The following is a 21,738-nucleotide window of genomic DNA, read 5'->3' as shown; positions in this document are numbered from 1 at the left end:
GCCACTGAATTTTAAAGTCAAGTTTATTTGATATCATATTTTAATAGTTTATATTTTTACTTCAACATTGAATAAGCTTATGATAATAGCCATTTTGTTATAAAAAATTAACCATGAAGAAATTTAGTGAATTGTGTTTACTACACTGAATGCTACAGCATCAGTATATTTTCTTGAATCATTTATTGTTTTATATAGAGACTGTATTAAAAAAGAAAAATGAAAAGAAGAAACCAGTTGTAAGGTTCACTGTCAGCTTTGGCACATTTCAACTGATCCTGCCTTGAAATATCAAGCTTTTGATTTGTAAGCAAGCAGAATGTATCAGCAGAGGTAACAGAACAGAAATCAACACATTCACCCTTCGGGCAGGACAAATCCCCAGAATCCTCTCAGCACATTAGAATTGCCACCTGTACCATACCCCATACAAAGCACTTTGGAAAGAGAACTCTTAGTGCTTTTAATTGCCACATAAGAACCATTTCTTCTCTTCTTACATGTAACCCCTGGCTTTCAGCATGAAAGCCTGACAATGCCAACAGCTCCTTCTTTTGCTGGAATGCTTAGGAGGAAGTTAAAAACCTAAACAGTGGAACTCCTGTTCCACTAAGAGTGGTTTGAGGGTAAAGATGGCCTGGGAACAGACTAATGAGATTCCCAAACTCAGGTGATATTTCTTAATGTATTTTCAGAGAAGTTGTTTGTCAGGGGAAGAAGAGCAGCAAAAACTACTGCCAAACTTCTCATTGCCAGTGTGATGTTGGCCTGTGTGAGGGTCCAAGCTCTTCTGATTGCTGTGATAAAACAGGAATGTCTCAGTGATGATTACCACCAGCAGCAGTGAGTGAGCACTGCACAAATGCAGGCTGTCAGTCTCAAGCTGTAGTGCTCACAAATCCAAAATAGCCAAATAGTGGGGCAGGGCACGTAGTCATCCCTAACAAGATCTCCTGGCTCTGCCCAGCAGCAGAGCTAGCCCAGAAGAGCTCTCCTGAGCAATTTCACTGACAGCTTAGCTGTATTCCCAAGTGAGGGATTCTAGACCTAAAGTGCCTCCTCTTTTACACAAGCAAGATGATGCCTTTTGCCTTTTTTTTTTCCTACTACTGGAATAAGTTAGTGGCATTTGCACCATGTTTTCAGCAGTATTTCCATTTCAGTTGTCTGGCTGTGGATGTATCTATTCTTTTAAAATGAAACCTCCAGAGACAGTAAAAAAATCTAAACTCCTACAAACACAAGGGTCCCAATTTACTTTTCTGTCTTAATAGGACTTATATGCATTTAGATCCTTTAGATACAATTGCTCCAGCATGCAACCACCTACACCAGATCTGCACACATTTGTGTGTACAGATAATTCCAGCTCAGTGTAGTGAAAGCTGCAAACTGCTCTGAACTTGCATTTGTCATTTATTCTACCTATTTTGCATTATGACTGAAGAATAAAGAACTTAACTGTAACATAAATACTGTCAAGGGTTCATTCTATACTAAAATGTGAGATTTGCCACACATTTACTATGGGTAAAAATCCTGCCCTGAGACAGTGTAATAATCATCTGATGCTAATCAAAACCTCCTTTCTTTCATATTCAGGAATACCAAATCCAGAACCTGAACTTTGGGGTTCTGGCACTTTGCTCATGCAAGACCAGCCAAGAATACAGCTGTACATAGGCTACAAGAGAATCCAGCCTGTTACTTGTGAGTTCATCTCAGCACTTGTGACCTAACATCAGACAGTGAGACTCCCAAAATTACCAATTTGTAACAAACTTCTCCGAATTTAAGGGTTCCATTCAACAAATATTGAGGAACCATTTATTTTGGCAGCACTCTGGAGACCTACAAGGTAAGATATTGAAACAATCACTTACAGGAGGATTCATCCCACATACTGTTAGCAAACTGGTGTATCTTCTAGATTTCCCCTGCAAACTTAACTGTAGGCAGGCAGTAAGAAATCCTAACAGGTGAATTAGCCCACACATTTAAGTGATGTTTCATATGAAATTATGAGGTCTTGTAGGAATGCCCATCATTCTCCAAGAGTACAGAAGGGGACCCACAGAGAGGTCAGATCAAACAATTAAGTTGGTTAAATTTGATTTTTAGACTAGTAAACCATACTAGTTTAGAAACCTCATGGTTTGTGATGCCAGTATTTATGGGTTTTCTCTGTTTGGGGTAGTGGTACTTGGGTGGCGGTGTTATTACATGAATACAAGCCACAGAAACCCCTAGACTTCCTTACAAGTATGCCTAATAGAACAGCACATTTTCTTTTCCTTCACACCTAACAAAAAATTTAATTGGTTGATCTAGCAAACAAAAAAATCCATTTTCATATTAAGATTTATACAAAAGATGAAACATTTTCTGATACATTATTAGTAAAGCAGCACAGAACCCTCACTATCTCCACTATCATCAGAAGCACACAATTTTCAGGAAATCTTCCTGCAGTCTTTGACAGCAAAGCTACAAAAAAAGTGAACCTGTCAGATTCTGTGCCATCAGAAGCAGTCATCTGCCTCTTCCAAGTCACTAATATGGCAAATTTCTCAAGCAAATTTACATCCCCATCTTCTACACAGCTCTAAGCTCTCGATAAGACAAAAGCCTTAAAGTAAAAGATTGCTGTGAACAGCCCAGTTACATATACACATACATCTAAGTATCAACACATGTAGAAATGCACTCTTTTCTAATTAAGCATCAATAAGCAATTTATATTTATTCATTAACTAGATGAGAATACTGTATAGATTTATAGATTACACTTTTCAGCATATTTCATCACTGCAGTTATGCCATCCTTAGTCTTGCTTACACTCAGATCTGTGTGCTATTTCTGCTCTTTACACCTCACTTTGGAACACAGGCCACTGAATCAGTCAATGGCTTCAGTGTGGGTGCAAAGTGTACACTTGGGGACTGGGTCAGCTTTGTCTAGATTTTTCTCTCTTTTTCTTTCTTCTTTTTTTCCTCTTTAGTATTTTTAACTTTTATTGTATTTGTGATACACTTTCAGAAGTAGAAGGTGTTACATTCCATTGTGCCTAAAAAACTTAAAACCAACACAGACCTTAAATAATCTACTTAAGAAAAACAAACCAAAAAAAACACCAAAAAACCCAAAAAACCCCCCCAAAAAAACCACAAAAACAAAAAAAACACAACACACAACAAAACCCCAGCCTTAACTGTATTTACCCAATTCAGGCAAACTCTTTCATAAGTGGCAATTCCAAACATCCCAACTATTTAGGTCAGGAACATAATGCAGATAAGAACTAAATATTTTTTAAGTACAGATTTCACATACAACAAAAGAGTATTTTCAGACAGTGTTATTGTTTACTTTAATGAACATTAGTTAAGTTATTCACTTCCTGATCTCATAGACTGTCATTATAAGTTTTTGACTTATTAAAGAAAAATTCTATTCATTTCCAATGGAACCACTTTCACAGCAGAAGTGGAGCATGCACGTGTTTATAGTATCATGATGGCTAACATGCACCTAACAGGGCAAAGTAGGCTGGTGGAAGGAGGCACACTGATAATTTGCAAGCAGCAAAATAGTTGGTCCCTGTAAGAAGGACCAATTTATTACAAGTAAATGAAAAAAACATTTGCTTCTAAAGTAATAGTGCAAAGAGAGACAAAATATCATGACAGATATTACAGAATTTATAATTACAGAACTTATTTTTAAAGGAATTTTAGTAGCACAGGACTTAAAGAGTACAGCTCCCTGTCATTAAGTTGTATCCAATTACTAAGGAAATAATTGTAACAAGGTCAGTAAGTCATCATTCCACCTTATGAATTTCATTCATTTTTTGTTACAGCATTTGTATAATGTTTACAATTCTGTATTTTTGCCCACCTGCCACAAAAGCTAGGAAAAAGTGTTTTAGCCTGTTTTTCCATTACCAGATATTGAAAAGCTCTAGGTGAAGAAGGAACTTACTTTAAGCTCAAGGTGTTCTATCACTTTTGATAAATGTGTTTCCAGATTTCAATTCAGGCATCAAAAGACTCTCCAAACAGAGCACCAGTTTTGTAATCAGAGCTACCATTATTACAACAGCTAAAGAACCGAAAAAGGTTAAGCTTTTTAATTTTTTTTCCATAAGTAACAAACCCAAACTAATCAAACTTTCTCTCCACTAACCACTGCATACGTCAAGAAGTGAACTCGTGGACATTAGCCTATCTTAGCTTAAATCTTTCAGCTTTAGGGGGGAAAAAAACCAAAGCAAAGAGTACTTTATTTAGTGTAAAGAGTCTAAACACACACGAATGTAACATTTAAACATCCGCTAAGGCTGCTAAGTACAAACTTGAAACATGTATTTCGGCTTTACTAAGACCAGCTAGTGCTCCCACTTATCACAAGACACGCCCTGCCAACCCTGCAAAAGGAGATGTGTTTGGCGCTAGCAAGAATGCGATCATTTCCTCCGCCCGTGGGAGCGGAGTGGGGCGGTGGAACCAAAACACAGCAAGCAAAGCTGCAGACAAATCAGTGAAAAAGCTGCGTGGTGTACCTAAACCACCAAATTAAGACATAAAATTAGTGAATGAACACATTTTTTGCTCTTTTTATCTAAGTTACTACCACTTGTCCCAGTACCCCTTCATACACGTGCACTGATACTGTCACCTACTGGATATTTTTGTATTTATCCCATTCGTGTTCCAGCAGGGTCTATGTAGTAGTTAGATATAGAGACAGCTGTAAAGAAGAGCCAGAAAGCAATTCCCTTAAGCATAAAAGCATGCACAGAGCCAAGGTCCCAACAGGAATATAGGTAAATGCTTAACTTGTGTAGGAGTGCATACCTTAAAGAGTGGGTTTTTGTCGTTTTTTAAAAGTCACCAGATTTACAGAATTTGGCTGGCAGAGGGATTATTTACACTTACCAACTCTATGAGCACAGCCAACATTTGCAGGGCCTCTCACTTGCATGGGTTTGCAAGTGCCACCATGGTGGCACAAGAGCAGTGCTCACATTTGAAAATTTCCCCACCTACCAGGAAATGAAAAGCAATAGGAAGGATGCTTTATCTTCCAGGCAAACGTCAAGTGTGTGTGGGAAATTCAGAAGAGTATCAGGGGATCAGCATTTACCGCACATCCTCCAAGCCACAGCTCATCTTTCACATGACCCTGTTGCTAATGAAGCATGATCTCAGACACTGCTCTGGGCACTTAAAGGTTGCAGTCTGTTTTGCCAGTAGCAAACCTACTGCATCTAAGTTTGGCTTCAGCCATAAGTCTAACCAAGTTAGACTGGCCAGAACCACTTCCAAATCGAGTTTTGATATTTTCTTCTGAATCAAAGTTCAGAGGGACAGTTTCAAGTGTATTCTATGCCACCAACTAAAACTAAAGAAATTCCAGAAAGCTGAAATGTAGCAGAACAGGAACTTTTCAAAAAATAGGAAATTACATTAAGGTAAAATAATTTTAACTTAATGAAGAAAACACACAAAGAATTTTCTGTAAAGCCATCAAGGAGAACATTTAGGTCACAAATACAAAGGAAAGGTCACAAATACAAAGGAAAAGAATGACTTACAAAAACATTGAGAGGTATGTTCTTAGCACAGGCCACCCTTCTCATTTACATTCCCACTGACAAAACCTAATTTACAATGTTTAATTTCATATTTGCATGAAAATTTTGAAGTATTAGTCTTACACTGGGGAACCTGAAATGAACCTAATCAGGAAGAAAGCACAGGCTGAATAAACTAAACAGAATGGTCAGGGTTGAATAGAGGACAAGCTCCACATAAGCAAACCTACCTTCATTTTTATGTTCAAAAATAAAACACACCAATGAAAACATTTGAGTTTTTAAAAAAAAAAAAGAAAAATGAACATATGTTAAGAATCTAAGCCTAACACCAATCCTGGTGTAGCAACAATTCTCCTCAAGACAGCATTTGACTCCAGCATTATTACAAGCATTCTCTTCTGTACCAGTTCTACCACTATTATCTTTCAAGAATTATTGCATGGCATGACCACTGCATAGCCAACATTCTTTAGGTTTACCCCCAACTGTTGATGGGGAAATGAACAGGAAGAGGGCTGACATCATGTTCAGGAGCAGCTGTCAAGGTAGCAAATTGTATTTTCCTAGATAATAAGTAGCTTCCTAAAACTAGTTACATGTGTTTGTGTTTTGTATGTGAGTCACGTAGCAGCAAAATAAAGAATAGGAGACAGGTCAAGATTTGCAATTTTTCTTCTTCTTGATAGTGACTGTGTTAATTTTTTTTTTTTTTTTTTTATTTGAATTTATTTTGCAGGGGTCTGGACACTTATTTACTTATGCACCTAAACACCACTAACAGTGCCTGGCCACACTGCCCGCCCAGAAGCTCCCAGCAGAAGCTGTTTTGCCCATCACTCTCCTTCTCCTGTAACTTTTGAAGGCCTGTCAGTTGGCTTCCACATAAGCTAAGAATATTTAATAGAGCAAATGTCTGTCTCTGAAGACATGGCACACTTGCTACCACAGAGATTGAGAGCCATCTGTCCCAGTAGCAAGAGACGTCTGTCAGCTCCCTTCACACCCGGGTTTCCTGCCAGGCATCTGCCCACTCTCCTGTGCCACCCTGTGTGATGCCACGGCTCCGACGCTGCGGGATGCGGCACCACCCATGGCACTCAAGCATTGGAGCGCCACACTCCTGCCAAGTGACTGCAAGAGTATTTAGTTTCTTCAACTCGGGGAAAGGTAATTTTGCCACTGAGGACAAAGAGGGATATTCCCTATCCACTATGCTGCCAGGTCCTGTAGGACAAGTTCTCCACAAGCTGTTTTATTTGAGTATTATCATAAGCATCGAATTGGCTCCCACTGTCCCATCCACCCACTCACTGCACACTCCAGGTAGGAGGTTTTGGGAAGGCTTTTACCCAACATAACCTGTTTCCATCCTATGCATTCACTTAACCTTATTTTCTAATCCTGTAAAATGCTCAGTTCAGAAGAAGGAAGGAAGGCTTCACCTTTTAAATACCAACAAGATGGAGTGGATCCAACAGTTCCAAGCAGACAGTGCTACAAGGTACCTTCTTCTGTGTAATTCAGAATTTCTAATGTAACTGCCCTTTTTTACCCCCACAATATGGGTTTACTATAACCATGGCAATGCAAAGTCTATTTAAACAAATCACTTGGTTGAGTCAGAAAGAATGCCAGAGCATCAGTCCCAGAGACTGGGCCTTTGGCAGCGATTCAATGAAGTTCAAAATAAAAAGCTGAAGTAGGGAGCTTTCCAGAAAATGAAAGAGAATGTAGTCAAGGTGGAAACCCAACTCTGTGATAGTGAAAAATCTTCAAATATGCCTATATGTGCAAGTTGATTTTAAAAGATTTGAGAAGACATTCCTATTTCTAATTTGGCCATGGAGCACCAGAAGAGAAAAAAAAGGTGTGGTTAAAGTCCACATCCCTCTGAACTAGCAAAGACACACTTTTCAGTTAACAAGCCAGGAACACAAGCAGTCCTTGTCTTTACAGTATTTATATCTTTACAAAGGTATCTTCTGAACACAAATTCCAAACAGGAATCAAACATATCCTTACAGATCAATATCCCTAATTGCCATTAAAAAAACCCACCAGTTAAAAATTCCCATTTTGTTAAATCAGGATCATAGTGTTTGGTTTTTGTATATTCAACATAAGAGAGAAAACTACCAGTAGGGAAAAAAACCCCTTTTTTCTAGCAATCCTTTTTATGTCACAAAATAATCACTCCTACACAGCACACAATACTCAACAGTACTTTTTTTTCCTCCCTGGGCAATTTATGTAAGTGGTAACATGAAGAGGACATCCATATGTGTGTTTGCACCTGCTGGGTCAGAGAGATCTTGTTCCCTACTCCCAGTGCTGGCAGTGAAGGGCTTTGATGCCAGCATGCATTCCCATGGGTTTCTGGAAAGCTAACTACAAGAATGTTTCCTGTCAGAAAGTAAATGAATCCTGTCACAGCAGGAAAATCATCACCTATTCTTCTTGTGTAAGTGGTCTGAAGGGATTACGTTTCTCAGTTACTGTGTTAATTTAGGCTTTTAATGTGTTTTATCATGAGTATTTAAAGCTATTAGTTAGGAAAGATTCATACCACTATGGGAAAGAGCACAAAGATGCCTATCAGGCCTGTATACAATGAAATACTTCAGTTTATTATCTTTCAATTTTTTATTTATATTCCCAAAATGACATAGTTTGCTGTGTTGAATTAATTTCCTAGCAGCCAATACTGCATGATGCAACACAATCATATTGGATTATTCTATTTTGATGTTTGAATGTTCTACTAAAGCTTTCTAGATTTTTTTGGTCTCCTTTTTCAGGCCTGCAAAAGGAATTTATTTAAAAAGGGGGGGAAAAGACTCCATATGAAAATTATGTATGTGCTAATATACAAAGAGAAGATTCCTTGGAAGGGAAATGGCAAAACATTTGAAAAGGCCAATACAGACTACAGATCTGTTATCCCCAACTCCTTGATTTTCTGGATTATCTCCCTCACCATCCTCAGTATGTTGTCATCTTATTGCAAAAACTCCATACCTTCTTGGTGATTTCTCACGGGCAGCTCCTCACAGCACTGACTCCTTCTTCCTCACACCACAGCCAACAAACTCCATCAAACTTCTCAACCCGCCAACGTGCTCTTTTATAGTACCCACCCTAACTGGATCCAGCTGTGGCCTGTTAAGGGCAGGCCTGTTCTATTCTCCTACATTCCATCCATCCACATCAGTATACCTCAGGAACAACAGAGGAAGCACTGGCTGTTCACAAATTCAAGCACAAGTCTTTAATGCTCTAAAAGCACATCTTTAACACACAATAATTTCAAAGAGAGAAATGCAAGCATAGAAGTTTAAAATCCTTGTCCTGTGAAAACCAACTATAGCAGGTTTAAAAAGTGCTTACACATTTATCCAGATTATTGACCTTTCCAGCAAAAGGAAATAATGTCCTTTCAAAACACACTGTAAATAATTAATAACTGAGTAAATACTCTTCCCAAAAACATATAATACTTTCACATATTAGATGTAATAAATAGGATTACACATTCTTTAAACACTCTATAAGGAAATCACAGCTACTTTAATGTCATACATACACAATTGCTTTGTGAAAGCAATTATAGTCCAGACACTCAGAAAATGAAGTATTTTAGAATACTATACTCAAGACTTCTAGTGGTAAAAGTCTTCCTGCTAATTACTACACAAAGCAAGAATGAATCATAGAGTTATTTTATGCAACAGTATTCAAAACAAGAAAGAAAAGGGAATTTAATCCTCAGTTATTTGTGTGGATCTTTCCTGCACTAGAAAAATAAAAGCCCTGAACTTGCATGAGGGACCTTAAATACTCAGGGGAGTTGTTGAAGTGTTTGATGCATAATAGCTGCTAAATCAGTGACCTCAGGAGAGCCATGGGGCCTATATGGAAAAATCTGTGATTTAAACAGTGGGATTTAAGATGAAAGGCAACTCTGAAAGGCAAGTTGTGCCATTCTGAATAAATCTTTGTGATTATCTCCTTCTCTTCTCTTAAACACTTGTAATCTTTGAAAAGGAAAAACCACCACAAAAGAAAAGAAAAAAGTCAAGTCACTTGATAAAGTTTTAGGCTCCATAAAGGTCCCACACGCATTACAACACAATTTTAATGAAAATAATCAAGGCAAGTCTATGAGTGAATCAGTCCTGTCAGAAATTAGTTTAATTCTTCCCAGTTAGCTTCTGAAGACTGATTATAGCAGCTGATACTCACAGAAGCCACTATGTTTTTTCTTTCTTTATATAAACTACTGCATAAAACTTAGCAGCTGAAAAGGCTTGACTGCTGTCTCTCTGTGGCTTTTTGTTAACTGCTTGATCTGCAACTTAAACAGAATTACAGCCACGCACTTTCAAGAAATTCACAATTGTAGGTAATAATCAGCATTTTCCCTACAGTTTTAAAAAAGACCCTACTATACTCCCAATCAGTTATATGGTACACCTCCATAAAGTTTTAGATGATAAACCTGCACTTTGTGGCTGAAATAAGGCAATAAAATTTAGTTGTATTCTTTAGCATCATTAGCACTGCCTGTGAATTGAGGACTTTAACTCCCATGCTCTGTCAGCAGAATGCACAAGCACAGAATGTACATGAGCACACTAATTACACACAAATGAAAAGCACCACTAGATTCAGTACATTCTTAGTTTTATTTTCTGATGGGAGAAAAAAGGCTATGAGAACATTATTTTGAATTGTAAGAAGCAGCTTGATAGAAAATAAGTATTTGAAAGATGTTAAGTAAGACTTAGGTGACATTAACTAATAAGCTCATGGGGTTGGATTGCATGGTTATTTTATCCTTTAAAATATATACACACCTACTGCCATAGTCATAAAATCTTAATTCTCAATATTGAACTGCCCTTTCTATAAAATTCATACAGATTTTGCTGAACAAATTCTACTGCTTAATACTGAACAGAATGAAGACTTCCGATTCACACATTCCAGCTGTCCTTGTAGCAAACAGGTAGGAATTATAATTTTAAACCCTCCCGTAGGTATGGAGCCCCTGCTGGGATTCACAGGCGGAGGGGGACACTGGAAAAGCGTTTGAAAAGTAAGAAAGAGCCCCTGATGTTGTTCATCTGCTGCCCCCTCCTGGAGGAACACAAACAAAGCGCCCCAGGACGGCCAGGAACACAGCTGGATTTCCAGGTCCCTCTTTCAACACTTTGATGGTAACCTCCTGACAGCAGATATTTCTCAGTTTAATGGAATTCCTTGAAGCTTTATAGTAACCATAGACTCTAAAATATACTTCCCATGTGCATCTGTTAATGTGAGCATAACGAGAGGCAGTTGTGGGACAAGGAGAAAATGAGGCAGTTTGCTCTGGAGCTCTGTGCAGGGCACAGCCCGTGTCACAGTCACAGTGAGCACAGCAGGGTTATCCTCACACCCTTCTGCCACCAGCCATTCCTTCTGTGCCGCAGGACACACCACTGAGCTGGCTGTGATTCCCAACAGATCCTGCTCTGCTGTCGGGACAGGGCCTTTAGTGGAAAGAATTACGGGACAGCTGCAGGCTGGGAATACGGCCAACGCCAATTTTATGAGTTTGCACCTCAGGGGGACTGTAGGAAATGAACAGTGTTGACATGAAGTTTGTTTTGCTGTACAAAAGTCAAGCAAAGCTCAAGTCAGAAGTACGTACAAAAAGTTCAAGTAAATTCTTAATCTCCCTCTTCCAGGGAGAGCTCCAGCCACCCAGTCTATAAAAACTCATTTTTCCTTCAAAACAGAGCTGTAGCATGTACATCAGACATCATATTTCAAATGTAACCTCAGATAAAATTTGGGTTGTCATACTCCAGTGTAACTCCACAAGTAACTGTTGCAACGATGTAACAATTTAAAGTGCTTAACATTTTCCTTCTGCCACTTAAAACAGTGATACATTTTGTTAACTGAGTACTTGATTTAAAAAAAACCTAGAAGGCAGAGTGTGCAAGGTAGACCATCAGCACATTGGTCTGTTCCCTACTTATTAACAAAAAGGCTCCAGCCCACTTCAAGCAATTAGGCCTTTGACTAGCTGAACCAAAATTCCATTTTTGCTTTCTTTTTATTATACCAATTTCAGAGACCTACTAAAACGTGTATTTATTACTTTCCATGTGAGCAATAACTTCAAATGAAGAAAGCCAGATTCAGTATAGACAATTATTTAAGTCCTAGAAAACAGTGGAATAAAGAAGCCTTTAGGGAAAAAGCTTTGATGATTTGAGTTTATTTATGATACACAACTGTGAAAGTGACTTCTCTAGTCAAACTATTGTAAAAATGTTTTCTGACAATGTAACAGACACGTATGGCCGTAAACAACAACAAAAAGAGAAAACATCCCCAGCCAAATGTACATACTTAGAAGAAACCCAGAGAAAGAGAGGTACTCAAGTTTCTCTACCTAAATATTAGAAAAGCTATCAGATTTTGATATTTTGCAATGTCAACTCATGGACAGGTGATGGCTAGAGATTATTATCTTCTTTATCAAAGAAAAAGAGATCTTTTCTGAATAACAGGAAAGCATCAAATGCCTTCTCAAAATCTCTTTGGAAGAAAGGATGCACTTGAGGTCGGGCAAAGTCTTGGTATTAACTCTTACAAAGTGCAAATAAGTAGAATTTTACATTAACTGATAAAATTGGTGCTTCAGTTAATATTCCTCTTAAAAATGCAGCCATGACTCAAAGGAAGCTGTTTTTTCACCTAGTTAACTTGCAGCATTCCAAGAAGTCTCACAGCATTTCTCTTGGCTCCTGAAAGAACCCATTTCAGCACCTGTACTTTGTTATTGCCTGTAACAAACTAGAGCAGAAAACCATAGCTGCACTTTTTGATCAGCACATGCTTACTTGATTCCAAAGACTGGTACTATCACAAATCAAGAAGGAGGCAGCTATTTTTATTTTTGTTCAGGCTATCAAAAAGCAACTTTGTTACAAAAATATGTAAGTAAATCAGCAAATAGAGAGATGTGCCAGATTACTAAATATTCTATAATTAAGAAACAAAATAGCAAGCTTTGCTATAATACAGATCATACCTACTGTACATGCTACATTTAAATTAGCTTGAATCCTTCTTTCAAGTTGCTTTTGTGTTGAAACACACAGGATTATCTTCAGGCTTCTTCCTTCTCTTCCATTTGTGGTTTTGCTTGTGATGTCCACTCAATTGATGTCTGGTTTTGAATGCCTGATCCCAAAATGAAGACAAAAGGGTGGTAGCAGTTCTGTAATTTTCCATATGCTCCTTCAACTCTTCTCTGGATTGCCATTTAAGAAATAAGCTTACTAAGCTTAAGTAAACTAATTAAAAAAAAAAAAAAACTAAAATACACTACACCAATATTTTGTAATACCATCAGTGATGGGAAGACTTAAAAATCTGAGATATGAAACTTTCAGGTGAGGAAAGACAAAGCTGTAGAGAACATAAACCTTGCTCCTCATTCTGTGCTATGTTTGTGCAACACACATAAAGTAGAGCTTCTCAAGAAAAGTAATTGGAGTTGGTTTTTGTTTGTTCATTTGTTGTGTTGCTTGGGGTTTTTTTAACCTGTAGGGCAAAATTAGATGCAAGTTAAAGTAATTTTGAGGAACAAACTAGTCTGTTTTATTTTGTATATGCTGCAAATACAATGAATAGGTTTACAGAAATGTTTAATTGCCATTCACACACCTCTTGGAAATACAGATTATCATTGCTGGATGCACAGTTGCATTATAAAATTGCTAAAGTGCTGCTCAGCACAATGAAAGATAAAAACAAAATTAGGTAAACACAAATTATAATCATAAAAATGACAGCATTTGAAAAGTTACTATTGCATTTCACGTACTTGCCACGACAATAAATATCCCTTTCTTTTTAAAACTGACAATGCAGGAAGGAGAAACATGATTTTCAGGTTACTCATTTGACCTGAATTGCTTTGTTTTACCAGATTACAATGTATTTATCATATAAAAGCTTTATCCTGCAATGCACATTTCTAACATTCCTGTGTTTTCTAAGTTTCCTCAGGTAAACCTCCAGTGATCATAATACGTGCAGATGAAGAACAACCAACCTTTTTATATAATATGGCTACCATGCTACAAATAATTGATTTTCGTTATGTTATGAATATCAAAAATTGTTAAAATAACATAAAATGCTAATTATGTTAAGACTAATACAAAGATCAGTGAAATGTCAAACTAAGATATAACCTTAAGAAAAAAGTGCTGCATACACTTTTAAATATATACCATACTTTGTAAAATTAGGGTGAAAAAGCCCATTACATGATTGAAAAGATATCCGGTGTTTGCTTCAGAGTAAATGAAATACTTTCAACAATGCAAGTATCATTTGGCACAGAATAACTTAATTTGACTCAATTTTTTAGGTGCTGATTAGTTTGTCTATTACTGCTTTTGTACTAGCAACAAACTACCAAAATACCAAAAATTGTCCTTTCACCACCCTCCCAAAAGCATACAAACATATAAAAGCTGATGCTAATTGTTATATAAATAAATCAATCTCAAAACTGTAGTACCAACTCTGAAGATAATTTGTAAAAGCAGAACCTGATCATGAGACATTTCAGCAGACTGCTGTTTACAAAAAGAAACATTTAAAGACTTTTTCCTCACCCAGTGTCACTAAAGCTTATTTATTAAATTGCCCACTCCTTTTAATGTGATGACACAGCAAGCATCAGATTACAAATTCTGCTGGATTCTGGAGTCTCTAGTGACTAAGAGAAAAGGGAGGATAAATTGCCAGTTTTGTGACCATGTACAGATTAAAAAATATTTAAGAATCTTATTGCTTTTCTCATTTGCTGTATTCAAGCATAAATACTTACCTGACGCTCCAATCCAGTGTACACCAGCGTGGTTTAGTCAAGACACCACCAACACATGTAAGGATGTTGTGATGGAGCTGAAGCCAGTAACTCTGAAGAGTCTGTATGTCACAGGACATAAGGAAGAAATATATGAATTTTTATATAGCCACTGTATGGCACATTCATGGGGTACAGCAATGTAGAACGTAGTAACTCAGAACATACAGCAGTACATACTGCTAAAGAAGACATAATTTCTGGTCATTTATTTTAGTGTATTAAGGTAAATTCCCAACAATTTTCCCAAAACATAAATAAAGCTGTGTTAAAAAAACTCAAAAATGCCTCAACTCATTAAGGTGGCTAACAAGAAATAAAAATTTGGTATCGCCAAACTTAAAGTTAAATTGCCAAAATCAAAGTTGCCTTGGTAAACTTAATCTCATTGTTTTTTGTGTATCTACTCTGCTCTCTAAAGAATAAAGCACTACCCATTCTACACAATGAATTTCAAAAGGATCAGTGGGAGCAGAAATTTGCATACAGGCAAATCAGGCAATTGAAGATTTTGCAAGTGTACCCACCCACACAGATGAGTGATGAGTGCTTGGCTTTTTGACCTGTATTGAGAGTTCTCTTGACTTTTTTTTTTTTTTTTTTTTTTTTTTTTTTTTTTGATTTTGTTTTCTTTTCAACACTCAACAAGTTTTAGGTTTCATTTTTGGAATCAAAATACCTAAGAAGTTAAAAAATTAATGCCAAGTTTCACAATGGGGAATTATATATATATATACATATATATATAGACACACCCCCTGAAACCCTCTGATGCTTGAACTGTCATTTGAGTAATGGCAGCAACAGTAAATAGAAGTGATTGTGCACCCTGTTAATTTAATGCTGGTTCACATGTCTGAGACTAAATCCTTCTGTCCACTTCAGACCAAACTGGTCCAAGTTATTCTCATTTTCTGATACTTCCCATTATTTTACTATTTGCCCACTTTGCCATGACCCATTATCACTCTTCCTAACATGCCAAATTCTGCTTAAGTTCATCTCCTCATCTCGTCTTTATCTCTGGCAAGAGCTCACAGGTTTTCCAGCCCCACTGGTGTTCAGTATCCAACATTTTTTATACATTGTCTACAAAAGAATTAAAAACCTTTGCAAGCCAGGTGCCAAAGGAAACTGGCAAGTCTTCCTAGTTCCTATCCCTGCCTCCCGAAAACAGTCTGTCACAGTTAGCTTCCTGCAGTAAGGTATTGTCATTGTTCACTGCGTTTTTCAGAGACACTTAAAAGGCCAAATCTCAACAGATCTTTCCATCAGGAATGTGGCCTTTCAACTGTTCTAACAGAAGACACCTCCTGAAAAATGCTTATATATTTCCTTCAAGCCATGGACTGTTAGGGCTTTTAAAATAAAAGGCATCTACAGTCTTGCAGGTTCTACTTGAACACATTATGAACAGGAAGTTTTCCCCATATACTTTCTAGAAAATTGGGTGAATCATTTTGGTTGATTTGCACATTTGACATCATTAAATGTCCAAAAAGAAATCAGGAAGAGACTAAACTCTTGGGTAAAAATAGATATAAACTGAATATTGAACCTAGATGGTCATCATGAAGAGTATTACAATTCTGGTATTACTTCAGTCACATGGATATAAAGTTTAAGCCATAAAAGCTTCAGACATGAAGCATCCTTCAGCTTTGACATTCTCAGCAGTACAACATCCCCAGTCCCAGTTTAGCAACACAACAAACAACAAAAAGATAAGGTAATAGAGTCTTCCTTGTATGAAGCAAGGATCTCTGCCTCTTGCAGATGGAAATAAAGCTTCACTGAGATGAAGCAACACTTGACAAAGGAAGAAAGACTTGCTGCTACCTACTTAACAAGGCAGAATTTCCATTTAAACTAACAGCTAGTTATCCAACCAAGCAATTATCAATTGCCAAAAGGAGCCCATCAGAAACTCAGATCAACCTAAGAAGTACCCAAAACCCAAGCATCTCATCGTGTCCTGCCATCCAGATTTCCTGCACTGAATGTTGCCTTTTCTCCCCTACCTATGTAAGAGCTGCTCAGCTGCAAGCTCAATGCAGCTGCCACATCCCAGCCCACCTACTGCCTTGGAAAGATGGGGATCCTTGTTGACTGCCCTCAAGCAAACCCTAAGAAATTCCTAATCCTTCCTCCCTGCCCTTCAAACCACTGTTCTAATCTATCTTAATGAGTTTTAAAGCTTTCTTCCATCAATTAAAGCAAATTTACTTGTACGTACACTTGTATTAAGCAAATATTTAGCACTGAAAGAGAAAAAAAATATAAATAACTGCACATCTTAAATTCAGTACAGTTAGACACAGTACCTGTGCTTGCACAGATGCTTCCAGACCTTGATCCATTCCTTAGTTGTATTAAAAGCTGTGGTTTGTTGCAGTAGCTTAAAACAAGAGCAAATACAGAAGAAAGACATTTATCCACATTAAAGTTATTAACATAAACGTTCAAATTGAACTCCTATGTAGTATTAAAGTATTTTGTGGTTATTTAGGCAATAGGAGGCCAAATTTGGCTGAGATGCACAGCATTTAAGAAGAAAGAGCAATTATTAATTATGAAGATATTCATAATTTGACATGGGGACTGTGGCAGCAAATCCAAGGTTAGTTCAGCTCTAAGAATCCTTAGTGCACCCACAATGTCAAAACAAACAAAAGCCAAAACAAACCAAAACATGATAACAAGGAGCTCTCAAAGATTTCAAACCACAATCAAAAATTAATTAGAAAAATATGCACTTGCTGGGAGTTATTTTGTTGTGAATTATGGAGCATATGAAAAATACTGAAGGAACAGAGACTTCAGAATACCCAAGCTTCAAAGGATTATTTTTAGTGGCAGACACAACACCCTTTACGTGTCCATTTTCTTCTATGCATATCTGCTGACAGTCTAAATTTGGTCTGGAAAAAATAGTGGTAGGAGGTTGCAGGTTTTGCACAGATGATTTCTGTTTAAAGGGAAATGAAATTGAGACCACTAACCCTTTCTTGTAAATATATTATATATATATATATCTTTTAATATAAAATAAGTCAACTTTGCAGCAACTTCTGCACTCTTTTTTAAGATTTATGATTCAATTTGTATATTGCTTTCCACTAACCAGTTAGGGTTTCAAGTGGATTAAAAGCTACAACAAGCATATTGAACTGAATAATGTTAGCAATTACAGTGAGAACTTGACACAAAGTTAAACACAAGCTTAGTGCTAAGAAGTTGTACTTAAAACTATTTCAAAAACTGTCCCCACAGCCAGCAGGAAGAATCTCATTGCAGCAGCTCCACAAGCACAAGGAATCAGCAGACAACAGCTCCTTACAATTCTACAGTAAAGCTTCCTTTAACAGAATGAAACATCTGAAAAACATTAGCAAGTTGAAATTTCTTAGTTTCTTTACTGTTTTTTCTGCTCCTCAAAAAATGTATAGACATTAGCATGGTGTTAAATATTTAGAAAGGTTTCCTTTGCTCACATTTATCACAAAAATGTAAGCAATATTAAGAAAAGAATCTTTAAAAAATTACAATTCCACACTACCAAGAGCTTAAAAAATTGTGAAGTATTTAACCTATCAAATTTTTCACTAGGAAACTAAAATTAAGTAAACTTTCTGCATGTTAACATAACAATGAACAGTAAGTTATAATCTTCAAAATTCATCGCTCCCACACATAATGGAAATTGTCAAAAGAGCATCTCAGGAAACCCAGTTCCAGGTTTTTTCACTACAGTTGTAAGGAAGATAGATTTTTAATCCCCACACCTCCCACCCAAAGGGAATGAAAATACTCATTCAAGAGACAATTTATAATTTGTTAATAAAAAGCAGTTCTCCTTTCACTTAAAAAACCAACACTTTGTATAAGTACTCATAAATTTTTTCACTGCTGTAGTCATCTGTTTTGAATTACTGTGAATTTCAATTGTCCTTCCATGTGCTCTCCTTCCTACCCCCTTAGAGAAAAAGTTATATTGGACTGCAGCCTTGTTCTTGCCTTACAGTCACAATTATGGGGACATTGTAATTCACTGTGAAGCAAACAAAAAACTTGTTTTGTTTTTAGTTCAAAAAACTACTGTTTTCTCTGTTACTTTTCCTCCAGAAACTCTGCTATAACCTTTTAAAAAATTCTATCTCCTGCCCTGTCAAGCAGAAAAAACCTCAGAACAAGCCCATGTATCCCAAAGACAACAAAGGCATCAAAACTAGACAACATAACACATAATGCAATCTAAACCTTTCCCTCAAAACCCTTCACAATCTGATCTAAGCCCTACATCACGACACAGATGCCCGGCTGCAGCCACAGGATGCCCTGTCACTCCACATTCCTTCACATTCCTAACCTTGCTGTTTCCTTACCTGATCACTGCCACAAACTCCAGCACACACCCATGAGCCATCACCTTATTTGACAATCACCTGCTCTTTCACTTGGCCATCCTGAGCAATCAGAACCAAAGCAGCAGCTCAACCTATTAAGCAAGAACTTGGTTTATATCCCAGCAGCAGCCAGGGTAACCTTGCTAAAATCAATCTATCACTGCAACCACCTGCAATACTGAATGGTTAAACAGAAAAACGCCCAGACTACCTTTGTAGGTAGGCACTGTCATTCAAGATTTTTACCTACAGATATGAAGGTAAGCACAAAATGCACAGTTTTATGGAGGGCAAAGCACTTGAAATTACTAACAGAAGCATTGTTTAAGCAATGAGGAAAAAAGTGTAATTGGTACAAAAGTGAGATTTGTAGTTAATGCAAAGTGGAACAGAACTACAATACTGGAACAATGTCCTTTTATGATTTAGGACAGATTGTTCTAGTCATGGTCTTTCATTTATAAATGGAGATAATATTTAGCTATAAGAAATGTCACCAAATGCAGAGCTAAAAGGTATTCACCTAGATAGAAGTACCTTCACAGTAACGCTAAGAGTCACTAAAAAGCTACTAATATTGAAATTGTTGGATATGATGGTCAACTACTCATAGAAACAGTCATAATCCAAAATATGAAATGAGAAAGGATTATCATCATCAAAATGTGAACATTTACAACACATTTTTAGAATTTTTACAGTTCGTATGTTTTGCTCAAACCAGCATGAAGCTGTTTTACAGTAGCTTCTGGTAATAGCATTTACAGTTCATACTGAAAATGAACTGTATAGTTAATTCTCATAATACTGAAAGGCTCCAATACATTTTGCATTGACCAAACAAAGTTATTTGCAGCAATAAGTTTAAGCTGAGGAGGAAACTGGATGAGAGAAAAAAAAAAAACTCGACTTACTGGTAAAATCACTGTGTGGGCACATAGCCATATCCTGATAATGCCAAGCAAGCTACATGAAGATTGCTTATCTGCTCGGTTTCAGATGATGTACACTGAGATGAGGTTTCCTCTGATGGCTGTTTCTGTGCACTTTCCAGGCACTTTATAAAGTGATATAATAGCACTTTCACCGATGAAGCACTGGAAGGTTTCTTTCATCAACATGTGTGATTTTCAATGATTTTCCATTAAGATCTACTCAGCCATGTGACAATAAACACATTTAAAGCCATGATCCACATCATGACTCCTTAAATGGATTTTCTCAGCATCTTTCAGATCTAGTGCTGCATTCCACACATTCAGAAATGCTGCTTTCTCTCAGAATCCAGCTTTAAGGCACAAGCATCCTCCATAGGGTGAGGTGAGCCTTCAGATCCGGCTTTCAACAGATTTTCCTATGATGTTTACACCTCGACTGAGCCATAGCGGCTTTCAATTTCCCCAGCAAATGTCTCAGTTCTAACCCTGGAAACGTGACAGATGCTAAGAGGCATACACTGGGTTTATCTGTCCTTTCTCTTGGAGTATGGAAGAGAAAGAAGTCAGCACTGCAGGGTTCCTCAAGTTGAAAAGAAGCTGCTACTTCTCCAAACAAGGTGCTCAGGAGTGAGATGCTTGAGCTCCTGTCACAACAGCAAGAACTCTTATTTTAAGGCACAGGCACACAGGCAACAAGAGAGTAATTTTTTTACAAGATTTTCTTTGTTTTTATTATTTTCATCTTGAAAGCTCATTTTTACCTTGGTCCATTTTAGGGCAGCCTGAAATTCAACATGCCATATGAGTTTCACAGATTTGAGCCAGGTGTCTCCTGATCTTACTTTTGATCCTGCTTGTGAAATGGCAGAGCTCCACCAGAAATATTTCCACCAGACCAGGCAATCTGGGCTTCAAAATCCTCAAGCAGAGCAGCATACAGCTGGGATGTTGTGATGCCCTCATGGTCATGTGTGGGTTCATTGAAAGAACACATCAATATTTGTAGTTAAATTTGTTAATTTTCCAGAGTTGCAGTTGGTCAGAACGTGGAGCTGGAAACACCAAGGTGGGGAGCAATCCCCATATGGGATATTTACTTAGGACTTGAGGATCCTTGTGGATCCCTTCTAGCTCAGAACAGTCTGTAAATCTGTGAAAAGACAATAAACAAAAGAGTTAAAATCCCCTTCATGATTTCGAGTGTCTTATCCAAAGGCTGGGGAGCAACGACATTCAGATTCCAGCCCTAGGGATGCCTGCAGATTTTAGGATTACCTCAAAGAAGGGAGGGTCCTGCACGAGAAAAATGATGCCATAAAAGACTGCTCAAATCACCTATTGAAATTAAAAATGAAATACAGGTTAGCAACGTTTCGGCATTTCTGTGCTAAGTTTAAAACAGCTCCCGTTAGCAGGCAGGCAGCAGGGATCTTAAACCTAGTATTCATGTTAAAAGGCTGGTGAGAAACCTGTCCCATCCAGTCCGGGAGGCAGCCCCAGGAGCGCAGCCGGACACAGCCCCGCAGCCCTGCCCCAACCCCACCGACCCCTTATCCAAACCCCTGCCCCAACCCCACCGACCCCTTATCCAAACCCCTGCCCCAACCCCACCGACCCCTTATCCAAACCCCTGCCCCAAACCCACCGACCCCTTCCCCGCAGCCCGGCACAGCCAGGCCGAGCCCGGAAAGGCAAATTAACCGGAGCGACGTCGCTCAACGGGACCACAGAATGACAGAACGGCTTGGGTCGGAAGGGACCTTAAAAACCACCCAGTTCCAGCGCCCTGCCAGGCGCAGGGATACCCTTCCATCGGACCGGGCTGCTCAGAGCTCCAGACCAGAACG

General features: G+C 37.9%; 1 long non-coding RNA gene across 1 annotated transcript in view; it reads right to left on the bottom strand.

Annotated features, from left to right (window-relative positions):
* Positions 1-21,419, bottom strand: part of LOC135303807 (uncharacterized) — a 50,987-nt gene extending 29,568 nt beyond the window's left edge. Inside the window, exons 1-5 of the long non-coding RNA XR_010365185.1 lie at positions 21,167-21,419; positions 19,868-21,041; positions 16,872-16,945; positions 14,509-14,609; positions 12,694-13,208 (exon numbers count right to left, since the gene is read on the bottom strand). This is a non-coding gene — a long non-coding RNA (uncharacterized LOC135303807). The remainder of the gene's footprint in view (positions 1-12,693; positions 13,209-14,508; positions 14,610-16,871; positions 16,946-19,867; positions 21,042-21,166) is intronic.
* Between the last annotated feature and the right edge of the window lie 319 nt (positions 21,420-21,738).

This window comes from Passer domesticus, chromosome 1 (assembly GCF_036417665.1).
Source record: "Passer domesticus isolate bPasDom1 chromosome 1, bPasDom1.hap1, whole genome shotgun sequence".
Taxonomy (NCBI): domain Eukaryota; kingdom Metazoa; phylum Chordata; class Aves; order Passeriformes; family Passeridae; genus Passer; species Passer domesticus.
The sequence above is the reverse complement of the archived record's forward strand: the minus strand, read 5'-3'. Positions and strand labels throughout refer to the sequence as shown.